Source organism: Pelophylax lessonae (assembly GCF_965119305.1).
Source record: "Pelophylax lessonae genome assembly, chromosome: 8".
NCBI classification, from domain to species: Eukaryota; Metazoa; Chordata; class Amphibia; order Anura; family Ranidae; genus Pelophylax; species Pelophylax lessonae.
The window spans coordinates 18,027,246-18,040,808 of record NC_138775.1 but is presented as its reverse complement, the minus strand read 5'-3'; positions in this window follow the sequence as shown (position 1 = coordinate 18,040,808).

The following is a 13,563-nucleotide window of genomic DNA, read 5'->3' as shown; positions in this document are numbered from 1 at the left end:
TTCCGGGTTCGCGAGATGGCCGGAGGCGCGATTACATCACTCCCGCGCGTACCGCCGTTCACGGCATAGGACTCGTGGCCGTCCCTTCAGAGCGCATGCGCCGATGACGTCATCGGCAGTATGCACTCTAAATATCTCCTAAACGGTGCAAGTTTGGGAGATATTTATAGCACCTATAGGTAAGCCTTAATATAGGCTTACCTATAGGTTTAAGTTTTGTGAAGTGGGTTTACAGCCTCTTTAACCTCCAGCCTAGTGGGTGAAATGTGTCGGAAGAGGATGTCTCAGTCATCTGTTGCTATTGGGACTCACTCTGTTCAAAATGTCTGGATAAATAAAGTTAGCGTTTGATTTTGCCGTTGTTCCTTTTGGATTTGTACTGCCACGACTGACCAACCCATAGCTGCACCTTTTTATCCATCTCTTGATGGTACAAATGGGCACCACTGGAAGCAGGATATTTTGTTTCCTTCTTGAAACCCCACCCTGGAGTTTATTTTGCGTAAAATATGCGACATTTCTATGTAGTGCTTTGATTTTCTTATCTTCTGCAGAAGATTTGCACCATGATCTCACTGCTGCCCTGATCACACTATATATATATATATATATATATATATATATATATATATATATATATATATATATATATATATATATATATATATATATATATATATATATATATATATATATATATTAAACTTTTTCTCCATTGAACACACTCTGGTGCTCTCCCACCGAGGCAATGATTTAAGCAATCACTCATTTTTTTTAAACAAAACGAAAAAAAAATATTTTATACAGCCTCAAATTGTTTTATTAAAAAAAAATATGATAAAATGGTAACGCTACTAGCGGTTTGTGTAATCTCGGCTTTGGCGTTTATGTTGATCGCCGTTCTGCCGTTTTTTCTGCTTCTTGTGCATCTTCCAGCCATTTCTTTTTTTTTTTTTGTCCTTTATAATGATTTGATATATTTATCGTCATTTTGTAGGCAGTCTGTGATGAAATAATCCTTTATGCTTTCACCTTGAAACGATAATTGTCAAACACGGTTTGTGCTGATGGTGGTTTTTTTCTTCATTTTATAATATCACTGAGATGGAAGAAAAAGAAAAAAAAACTTTTTGCAATAATGTTTAATGCCTTTTTTGAGTTGGATGTTGGCAGATCATACAATACACACTGAAGCCATACTGAATGTCCAGCGTGCGGTGTGATTGTGAGCGTCGTTAAAGCCACGATCCCCTACACCCACCCCCCACCCCTCTCTCCCCCACCGTGGATTCTTAATGTTGGGAATTCCGTTTTTGTACACACGTCACTCCCTAATCGAGTTTGTTTTATACAGAAACCCGAAAATAATTAAAATTTGACATCCTGGAGGGGATTATATTGCCCTGAAGGTGTGTTTTACTGGTTTTATGGTGGTTAGATAATACCAAGATGATTTTATCATTCCATCCTGTGTGGTGGTGGTTGCTCTGTGTGTTTTGGGTTCTATATGATAAGCTAGTTGCTCGCTCAGAGGATGTGACCATCCTGTAAATCACAGCTGCGCTGCCCTTATCCACCCGTTGGGCGTAGAGCAATTCTGTAATTTCCCTTGCTAATTTTTGGTGGGGTCTTTACAATGGCTGCCTTGGTTATGCCATTCAGTGGTCCACTTTAAAGGAGAAGTCCATCTTTCCAACCATGTTTTATGCTACACCCATATTAAGGGTGTTCCATGCAACATGGTCAAAATCTGCAGCCCCCACCCTCAAAACTTCCCCACCTCTTACAGAATCCAGGGTTTCTCCTTCCTTCAACCTCCTGCCATTTTTTTTAATTTTTTTTTAAGCGTAGCAGTTTGTGGTTCTGCCAGTGGAGCTATGTCAGTCATTCACAGAATAGATAAATGGAAAAAAAAAAAGTCCTATTCCCCCCCCCAACCATGGCATCACTGCACTTGTACACTATTGATACTTCCTCTGACTCCATAACTAAAGCCCCGTACACACGCACCGATTGTCGGCCGTCTTTTGTCCGGTGCTGTCGTGTAGGTTGAAAAGTGCTAAAGGCTGCACACGAATTTTGTCGGCCAACAACAACCGACTGCAGAAGTGATGTCATGTGATGGTTAACTTTCCGTGTGTTTTTTTTTTTTTCTTCTCTGAGCATGCCCAGTCTTGCTCATCTGCTTTTTGTCGGCCGAAATCTGTACTGACTGACGAACAATCGGCCGTTCTTTGTTGGCCTACAAAAATTTTATAGCCTGCACACCAGATTTTGTTCGGCCGAAAAGTCGCAGTCGGTTGTCGGAAGCATCATACTAACAAGCCGACAATCGGCCGATTGGACGTTGGCCGAATATTTACGGCCGACAATCGGTACGTGTGTACAGGCCTTTAAAGGTCTCAGTACGGACCCAATCTGGAGTGTTTTTTGCACAGAAGGTAGATTTAGCCTTCAGGCTGTATGAAAGAAATTAAAAGTCAACAGCTTCAAATACTGTAGCTGCTGACTTCTGATAAAGACACTTAGCTGTCCAGCGCCGTCCTCACCCAGACAGGTTCTTCATAAGTCTTCGGGACCCCCGGTGCCAGCAGGAATACTAACGGAAACCGGCTGTGACTCCTTGCGGCTTCACAGCCAGCTTCCCATCGTGCATTGTGAATGGTCCTGCAGCCTTATGGGACCTGTGACTTGTCCCAGTAGGCTGTGGTCAAAGGGTGGGTAAATTTTCTCTTTGATTTGCCTAAGCAATCCTTGCTGAAGTGAGAGCAGGTACCTGTTGAAAGCAAGTACCCGCTCACCCCCCCCAAAGAAAGTGTCCAAAGGTGGTAGAGAAGTGGGGAAGGAGGTGGAAAAATGGAACATAACCTTTTGGGTGGTGGTCCGCTTTAAGAGGATGTATGGGCAGCTGATTTATGTGGGAGCTTTAGGATAGGTGCACTGAGACCCCGTTCACACTGGGACTACTTATCAGGCGACCTGGTCGCCTGACAAGTCGCCGTGGGTCACCTGCCATAGAGTAGCACAGGACCCGTTCTAATAGGAGCGACACAAGTTGCTCCGACTTAGAAAAAGGGTCCTGAGCTTCTTTGGGGCGACCTGCATTGACTTCAATGATATGAAGTCCGTGCCGGCCTCTCCAAGGTCGCGGTGCGAGAAGCGCACCACGACTTCACAGGTCGCCCCGGCAAGTCGGGTCGCGCCTGTGTGAACCGCCTCTTATTATTTTTGCTCCCTTATTTTGACGCAACACCTCCACAGATGCATGCTTACCTACAGCCTCCGTTGTCTGTGTACATCCAGTGGTGCAAGTCTTGCGCTCCTGACGAAGTCTCCATATTACAGCCCTAAAGACTTCTATGGGCCTGTGTATTGCGGCTGGAGATGTATTGGAATTGGTTTCTTGGAAGTCTTTGATACTGTAATGCATGGGTGCAGACAGGAGCATGAGACTTGTAGAACTGGATGTAAACAAACACCCAAGGCTTTGCCCATTAGATTGAGGTAGGGGAAAGGGGGCAGAAGAAATAAAAATGCATTTTGTGTTAAAGTGCACATATCCTTTATCTACATCATGGGTTCTCAACCTGTGGCCCTCCAGCTATTGCGAAACTACACGTCCCATGAGGCATTGAAAGTTGCCGACAGTTACAAGCATGACTACCAAAGGCATGATGAGACTTGGAGTCCTGCAATAGCTGGAGGGCCATGGGTTGAGCACCCTTGACCATTAAAACGAAGGCTGCAGCCTGTAAGCACAGAATGGCTGCTGTTGCCTTGCCTGACCACACATGAACCGCTTCGGTCGTCCTCTAGACTATTTCCAGGTGGTTCAAGCTTACCAGATTGCAGACGCTGTTCGCTGACCAGCAGTAAGTATGGTGGATGAGGCCACAAGATGAAAGTTGTGTGGATGGTGGTGGTGGTAAATGCATCTTATGGAGTGTATATATACAGAATATTGCCTTATATTCCTCTTGGGCATTTCCTTGTGGGTGGGGGGGGGTCTTTCCCAATGTGATTTCTAACCCCAGGATGGCCGGTGTCTGTATGTTACATGTATGTGTTACTGTACCGAGACAATATAAAACATGGATCAGCCCGGGATTGTCACTTCCTGTCTAAGGGCCGGCTCACATAACATTTCACACCGGCTCACTCCACTGCTATAACACACCTGATTATTTTTAAATTTTTTTTTTTTTTTTTTTTTTTTAATATTTTGGACCGTTTGTCAGGTGAAGACAATATAAACGTTTGAAATGTTATTTATAAAGCAACATATGATCACAATTCTAGTTGCTAAAATGTTACTAAAATTCTTTAATAAAGAAAAAACTTGCAGTGTGTTTTGTATTAAAGTTCAACGCATTTCCTGTTATTGAACCCCCAACCCCATCCATGTCTACCCTTTTCAATGCTGGAACCTATAAAATCGTCTACAGTCCTCTCTAGGGCTGAACTACATGTCCGTTTGAAAGTTTTTATAGCCTCATAGAGTTGGGCAGAGTCTTGGGTATTCAGCACAAACAAGGTTTGGTTACATCAAACACCTTTTTCGTAGGTAACTTTACACCCCCCCCCCCCCCCCGTTACCCTGCATTTCTATTGATTTAAAGGTCAGCTCCCTCCAAACTGATGAAACTTAATAGGGCAATAGTGTATTAAAGCAGGGTTCCAGCCTATTTTGCAACTTTAGTGATTCCTGGAGTGCTCGCTATGCTGATCAACAATTGGGCATTTTCAATTTTTTTCGGGGGTCCCTTACCTTATTTTCAGGGCATTTTTGATTGTACTTCTTCCTCCTCCCCCCTCTGTGGCCACGGCCACTGACATCACTTCCGCCTTTGCATTGCATCCTGGGAGCTGTTTGTCATCACTCCTAGGAGCCTGGAATCGGGAAGAACTCCCAGAAAACTCCCTGTGTACTTCCTCCTTCTCGCCCCTCTGTGGCTACGGCCACTGACATCACTTCCGCCTTTGCATTGCATCCTGGGAGCTGTTTGTCATCACTCCCAGGAGCCTGGAATCGGGAAGAACTCCCAGAACACTCCCTGGAATCACTGTGGCTTCAGATGCCCACGTCTAAGATGGCCGTGCCCAGACAGCATTTTTAAAAGTAAGATTCTGACTAAAATCCAATACTGTACACCTTGTAAGTATGAGAATAGCGGTTCTGTAAAGGGCGATAGATTAGTATTATAGGGGTATTTTTAGTTAAAGCGGAGTTCCGGCCTCAAATACCTTTTTTTTAAGTCAGTTTTTGGTTGTCTCTGCCCCTCCAAGGAATATATTTGAATCACCTTCTGTGCTATGTCTCTATGAGAGCCCAGTAATGGAAGTCTCTTTGGTAGTCTGTGTCATTGTCATGGTGAAATTCCTGCAGTTTTTCTGCTCCTCCTGCAATAGTGAAGTTTCCTGACACGAGATTGTGTCTCTGCTCCTCCCACAAAGGTAAGGCTTCCCTGATCTAAATTGTCCCCACCTCTCCTGCAATTGTGGGATACCCCAATAGTTTGTGTCTCTGCCCCTCCCACAATGCTAAGGTTTCCTAACAGTAGTTTATGTTTCTGCCCCTCCCAGAATGGTGAGGTTTCCTGCAGTAGTGTGTGTGTGTGTCTCCTCCCATAAGGGTGAGGATTCACACATGGATGTATAAGCAAGGCTGAGATCCTAGGCATGAGTTTTTAACTTGGCAACAGTCATTTTTAGTACTATTATACGATCACCTATTGTTTATGCCTATTTTGTATCTTTTTGAATAAAGTTAAATTAAGGAGTACACCGCAGTTTGATCCCACTTTCTCTTTTGATCTAAGAACTAATTTTAGGTGTTGCCCCCCGTTCCCCTATTTGGAGAAATCCACCCTACATATGGTGAGTCAGTGCTCCTGAACCTGATTGGACCAGTGAGTTGGTCATCAGAATCCTGCCTTTTACTTACCCTTTTCGGATAACTTGTCACTGCCCTTCCCACAATGGTAAGGTTTTCCAGGCAGTAATTTGTGTCTGTCCCCCTCTACAATGGTGAGATTTCCTCCAATAGTCTGTGTCTCTGCCCCTCCCACAATGATGAGGTTTCCTAGTATTCTGCTGAAAACTCACCAAAATCTCCAACCACGTCACTTCCGGTAAATCTAAAGCAGGAATAATTGGACACTTGGACGAGTTACTGTTTTTACAGACCACCGGCAGCCTATACACTCCAGTACACGCTATAATGCGTGGACATTGTTTGTAACGGCCACTACTAACCAACAACATAGCTGCCTCTAAGGCAACGACACATTTTTTACTCCTTCATCTGGTGTTCTGTGAAAAGAGGCAACTGGTCGTGTACCGGAGTGTATTGGCTGTCGGTGGTCTGTGAAAACAGCAACTCGTCAATCTCCAATTATTCCTGCTGTAGAGTCATCGGAAGTGACATGGTTGGAGATTTTGGCGAGTTGGAGTTTTCGGAAGAACACCGGCATTAGTTTGTGTCCCATAAGCGTGGGCTTTCCCATCAGTAACTTGTTGCTGCCCCTCCTACAAGGGTGAGGCTTCCCTGCAGTAGTTTGTGTGTCTGCCCCTCCCACAATGGTAAACTTTCCTTTTAGCATTTTGTCTTTCTGCTCCTCCCACAATGGTGAGATTTCCCTACTGTAGTTAAAGGAAAGTTTACCATTGTGGGAGGGGCAAAGACACAAACTACTGCAGGAAAATATCACCATTGTGGGAGGGGCAGAAAGACCAAATGCTAAAGGAAGGTTAACCATTGTGGGAGGGGCAGAGACACAAAACTACTGATGGGAAACCTCATCATTGTGGGAGGGGCAAACAAATTGCTAAAGGAATGTTTACCATTGTGGAGGGGTAGAGACACAATTTGTCCGTCTACCCGCCCCTCCTACAATGGTGAGGTTTCCCATCAGTAGTTTTGTGTCTCTCTCTGGCTCTTCCCCCAAGGGTGAGATTTCCCCGCAGTAACTCTCCAACTGAATTGCAATTGTTTCCCTGCACTCATTTTTGTCTCCTGCATTGTTGGGATTCCCCCCCTGGAGTTTGTGTCTCTGCTCCCCCCCCCCCCCCCCCCCCAGTAGTTTATCCAGCAGGAAGGAAACACCACCATAATTTCTCTGACCATTTGGTTGAATTGGTATATCTTAGAGGAAGATCTGAGCAGTTGAGTCTTCAAGAGCAGTGATAAAATCGGCATGTGGTTCTTAGATAAATTTAGGGTAGGGTGGCCTGTTAATCAGTCTTTAGTAGATTTTACACAGAGGAGCTCAATGTGTATTTCTATGGTGAATTCTTGAATGTTATGTTGCCGCAGTATCACCTTGGTGTCCACTAAGTTATAAATATCTTCTGCTAATTTGCAGTGAAGGGAGGACGAGCCAAGCCCAGAGAAGTCATTACATCCTCTAATCTATATCCCAATTAAAAATGCATTGATGGTTAGTGCTGTTGCTGACTGCACACACATCATTATCTGTACGAGGCCTGTGTCTACTGGCACGGATGGACAGAGGAGGCACCTGCCTGATGGAAGAACGTGTCCCTGCATTCTTCACCACTGCTTTTATAATCTACTATGAACTAATACATTCAATTTTATTTATAAAATCCGTTAACTTCCATCTGATACAAAATATTGATTTAGTCTTTTAATGATCAAAACAAATGTCCCTGCATTCAAATTCTCTGTAAGAAAGTGGTTGAGTGGTCGGTTAGTTGGCCTGGTGCATGCTTGGAATGGAGGATCCTGGCCATTTCTGGGATGGGATGATGACAATGGTTTGTGTGTATTTTTATTCATGTCTACTGGCTCCCCAATGCTCATACATGGAGTAAATCAAGTTTCCAGTGACGTTCCAACACTCATACATGGAGTAAACACACTTTCTCTTTCGTTCATTGACGGACACAGCTCCATATGTTCTTGACCCTTGGGTTTATGCTGCCCCCTACAGGAGTAAGACACTAAGTGGGGAAAAAAGTTTGACTACACCTATAGGGCAGTCCCAGGGGGTATACTTGCACTTCCTGCTATAGGTCTTCAGTTTTTTCTGCCTAGTCAGGATTAATGACCTAGCTCCTTGCTGGGATCTCTGGTCCTAGCATTTTTTTCCTTTTTTAAATTTAATTTTTTGCTTCTTTTATTTTGTTCTGTTCCTGTGAGAACTACAATCAACTGCTGGACTGGGCGACGGACTGGATATTCTAGATCCTTACGGTCTCCTCAGTCCAGCCAGCGAGCACAAACCGACCTCCGCTCCCCGCGACATGGCCCCACTGGACAGGCTGGCCAGCGAGTAAACGCCTTGTGAGGACGCATAGCCTTGGTCACGACCTGAATCGTAGAGTGCCTCTGGCCCACAACACCCCCATTCCAAGATGGTGTAGTGGTCTGCCTGGAGGTGTGGTATGTTGTGTCCCCCCTCTCCCTTGGTGGTCTTTTGGGATGGACATGGGCCCCTCCCTGGGGTGGTTTGACCCCAGGGTTCCCCACCATCCCCCCTCAGCCCCTCTAAGCAGTCACTGTGGCTCTTTTGGCCACATGCTTCAGAAGGCAGGGGGGGTTGGATGTGGTTGCTGCTGACTGGGTTCCACAATGGGGGCGGGTTCCCTGCCTCTTGGGGGTTAGTGACTGGGGCAGGGAAGTTCTTTCATCTCCCTGCGGTGGTTTTTGGACTGGGGAGCTGATGTTTTATCATGCGTGGGTACGCCTCTCGCGCGGCCGCATTGGGCCAAAAATTTAGGCCGCGGCTTTATGGCCTATTCACAGCTGACAGAGCAAGCTATCCGAGCTGCTGACTAAGCTGTCGGAGCTGCTGACTAAGCTGGGAAGCGGATGTTTTATCATCTACGGGTACACGCTTCACGCGGCTCGATCGGGCCAAAAATGTAGGCCGTGGCTATGCGGCCTACTCGTGGCTGACGGACCAAGCTGCTGAAGCTGACAGAGCTGCTGACAGGCATCTGCCTTCTCCCCCACTGCCCTGGGTGGTCAGCTCGTGTCCTGATGACAAAAATTTAGGCCATGACTTGCGGCCTACTGGACCACGTGGCCGTTTTGGGTGCCGCCTTTAGGGGGCGGCCTCAGTGAGTTTAGCTGAAGCCTGTTGAAGGCATCGTTGGGGGGGGGGGGGGGCTTCATTTTTAGTGACAGTGTAGCAGCCATTATTGTGTAAGCGATAGTACTCTGCTTGTACGTCTGCGTCATGGCCAGAGCCCCCCCCCCCTCCCGTAAGGGGGCTATGTCCTATTATGTCCTCTATGGAGGGTGACCCTCTTGCTTTTTTTGCGGGGTCTAATAGATGGTCCTTTTGTGGACTTTTTGCTGGCATGTGCTTGCGGGATTAAGGTCGGCGACCTCCCCTGCTTATGTTTTCAGGGTGAGCTTAGTATATAGCGACCCTACTGGATATGCGTCCACGCATTTCGAGTGCTCTGATAGTGAGGCTAATTCCTCTTTTACCGCATATGCGCATGAAAAGGTGCTCGTGGATGCACGGATTGTATCGTGCGGGAAATTTTAAACATGAGGGATGCAGCTGCTGCTGCGTCAGGCGCCAGTCACCTTGGTGCCCGCAGATCCTCTAAAGCAGTGGTCCTCAACTCCGGTCCTTGGGGCCCACTAACAGGCCAGGTTTGCAAGATAACTAAATTACATCACAGGTGATCTCATTTGCTGCTCAGTGATTGCAGTATTCTAGTCTGCATCTCCCCAAGGTAATACTTAAAGTCTGGCCTGTTAGTATGCCCCAAGGACGGGAGTTGAGGACCACTGCTCTAAAGCGGCAAGGATTTTCCCGCCTACTGTGACAAAATTGTCGCGAGTCACTGGAGTTGTCCTAAACACTATATGCCGGTGCCTAAGCTTTTCAATAGACTGTATCCTTTGAGGAGTCTGTTGACTATTGGGTAGTTTCACCGGTGGTGGACTCTCAGGTCTCGGGGCTGAATAAATCTACCCTATTTTTGGTGGAGGAGGCTCCGGTTTTTAAAAGATCCTTTTGACCAGAGAGCCCAGAGTTTGGCCTGCCACATTTACTGTGGCAGGATTGGTCCTTAGGGCAGTGTACACTATAGCATTGGTGTCCCAGCCTTTAGCGAGTGGGCAAAGCTTTTTCACCAGGATCTGGAGGGGGAACAGCTTCTCCCTGCCTTTGCAGCGCTAGCGGACCAGTTAGTCTGTGATGTCTCTCTGGATGCGGCTCCCCTAGGCTTTAGGCTGTCCGTGACAGCAGTGGTCCTTCGGTGCAGGATATGGCTGAAATGCTGGTCTGCGGGCCAGACTTCCAAGAAGGCCTTATCTGATCTTCCCTTTGTGGGGGATTACCTGTTCGGATCCTTCATGGATTTCGTTGAGCAGGATTTCAAAACAAGGGATCCAAGTCTTTAAAGACCTCCCCTGGAGGTTCCAATAGGGCCTGGTCTGGTAAGCCAAAAGCAGGTTCTTCCTGACCTGTGGACCTCCCTGATTCAAGACAAGTGGGGCCACAAGCTGCTTCGGTCCGGCTACAAGATCGAGTTTTGGTCTTCTCCTCAAGGGAGGCTCTTTTCTTCCTACCTGCGTTTATCCCCAGACCGCCTGCAAGTTCTCTTCGGGGCGCTGCAAGACTTGCTACTACAAGGTGTGATTGTTCCGGTCTCAGAATCAGAACCTTTTTTTTTTCATGGGTTTTATTTAAACTTGTTTACAGGTCCCAGGAAGGAAAGCGAGGTACGTCTAATATTGGACCTTAAAACTCTGAACAGATACAAATGTTCCGAATGGAGTCCATTAGTACAGTAGTGGCATCCCTATTTAATGGGGATCTTCTGGCCCCTACCGATATCAAGGATGCCTCCTCCGCTTGCCGTGGGTGAGAAGCATTATTAAGAGGTCTTCCCTCGGATCCTTGGGTCTTCACAATGTGTTGGCATTGTTGCGCCAGCGGGGGATTGCGGTACTGGAGTACCTGGATGATCTTCTTCTGCGAGCAGAGTCTCCGACTGCTCTAAAGGGCAACTGGGCAATTTCTGTGCGGACTCTGCAGGAGTTTGGTTGGAAAATAAATTTCCATGTATTGGCTCTGGTTCCATCCACCCAGTTGGCCTATCTGGGTCTGCTCTGAACTAGGTGTCAGCCAGGGTATGCCTCCCATGGGACAAGCTCCAAAATCTGCAGGATGAATTTGGTTCCTGTTGTCCAGCAGTTGGTCGTCTTTCAGGACTGGCATGCGGGTGCTGGGTCTGATGGCGTTTACCTTTGAGTCAGTTCTGTTTGCACAGTTACTCATGAGACCTCTGCAAAGAGAGATTCTTGCCATGTTGGGCAAGAATCCACAGTCTCTAGACAATCTAATCCTGTTGAGCTGGGGTACGAGAGGCTCTCTGATTCGGTGGCTTTGCTCTCCGGCGCTTTGACAGGGAAAATCTTCCTACCCCTGTACTGGAACGGTGGTCACCACCGATGCCAGCCTGTCTGAGTGGGGAAGCGTTTTTGGCACGGATTGTGCTCAGGGGGTCTGGCCTCTGAAAGAATCTAGACTATTGATCGATATACTGGACATTTCCTCCAGAGGGGTTTCATCAGTTGTGTCTCTGGTGCGGAACTCCTGAGGTGGTCCTGTTGATCTCTCGTCTCAACAGGAAGATGCTAGGTTTGTGTCTCGGGATCCTCTGACAGCCGCCACAGACGCACTGGTGGCTCCTTTGGGGCCAGTATGAAATGCTATATGTTTTTTCTCTTCTAGAACTTCTGCCAAGATTCCTGCGTAGGTTTGAGGCAGAAGGGGTTATGGCCATCCTAGTGGCTCCAGACTGGACTCGCTGGTCTTAGTATGCAGATCTGATACGGTTGGTCGCCAATGCTCCTTGGAGACTTCCTCTTAGAGGAGATCTGTTGGCCCATGGGCCAATCTTCCATCTTGCATTTCAGTCGCTGGCTTAAAGGCTTGGCTGTCGGAAGCCTGGTGCTGAAGGATAGAGGGTTGTCTGAATCTGTGATTCCCACCCTGCTGCAAGCTAGTAAATCTACTTTTAGGAAGATTTACCATCGCGTTTGAGGAGCGTACTTTGCGGGTGTGAATCTCTTAGAGTTCACCCCCTGCTCCTTTTCGGTGATTCTGAGTTTGGCTTTCCTCCACTGAGGTATTGAGCAGTGTCTGGCCTCTGGTGCCAGCAAGGGCCAGGTTCGGCCTTGGTGATTTTCTTTCAATGTCCTTTGGCTACGCATTCTTTGGTTGGCACCTTTGTTCGGGGCGTTTGCCACTTGGCTGCTACAGTGTGGTCTCCATTGCCCTTGTGGGATCTCAACTTGGTGCTGTCAGTTCTTTCTGTAACGGCCGTTTGGTAAATATTCCTCTACATTGTCCCAGAAGGTAGCCTTCTTGGTGGCTTTTCCTTCTGCATGTAGGGTGTCAGAGCTGGTGTCTTTGTCTTGGAGATAAAGTGGTGCTTGGTCCCTGCCATTCGTTCCTTCCTAAGGTCATCTCTGGTTTCCGTTTAAATGAAGAGATTGTGTTGCCTTCCTTGTGCCCTAGCCTAAGCACCCTAAAGAGATTACTTGAACCACATCCAAAGAATGTAAGGTAATCAGGGTGTACTTGGCAACTCATTTCTGCAAATCAAACTCCCTGTTTGTCCGTACGGATGGACCCTGTAGGGGCTGACTGCGTCTGCTGTGACTATTTCCAGATGGATCAGGCAGACAGTGCTGCAGGACTATTCCATTAAGGGTCAGGACCCTCCTTTCCCTTTTAAGGTGCATTCTACGAGGGCGATTAGTGCCTCTTGGACCTTCCGCCATCATGCGCCAGTTTGCAAGGCGGCCACCTGGTCGTCTGTGCATGCTTTCAGAAAATTTGATATGGTGGATGTGTTGGCATCTGCAGATGCTGCGTTCGGCCGGTTTTGCAGGCCACTTTTGGAGAGGATTAGTCCTCGTTGAGGGTGTTATTTTTTTTTGTCAGGTGAGCTCCAGTTTTACCTGGTTGACTACGTTTAGCCCTTTGGAAGTATGTTTATTGCTTTGTTCTTCTTACCCCTCATGTTGACACTGCTTTGGGATGTCCCAGGGGTCAAGAAGATATGGAGCTGTGTCCGTCAGTAAAGGAAAAAGAAATAGGGTGTTTAGCCCATGTATGAATGTTGGAATGTCACTGGAAATGGGGCTTGTTCCATGTTTGAGTGTTGGGGTACCACTGGAAATAACTGGATTTTTGTCTTACCGTCTGATGTTCATTGACGGACACAGCTACATACCTTCTTGACCCTTGTGTTTATGCTGCCCCCTACAGGAGTAGGACACTAGGCAGAAAAATGTTTGACTATGCCTATAGGGCAGTCCCAGGGGGTATACGCCCACATCCTGCTATAGGTCGTCAGTTTTGTAACAAGCAGTGTCAGAAAAACATATAACCCAACTCAATAGGGGAGTGGGTGCTGTTTCCGTCAATGAACATCAGAGAAAAGGATTTTACGGTAAGACAAAAATCCAGTTTTCCAGTGACATCCTAACACTCATTGAGTAAACACCCCATTTCCAGTAGCGTCCTAACACTCCTACATTAATTAAATACCTAATTTCGA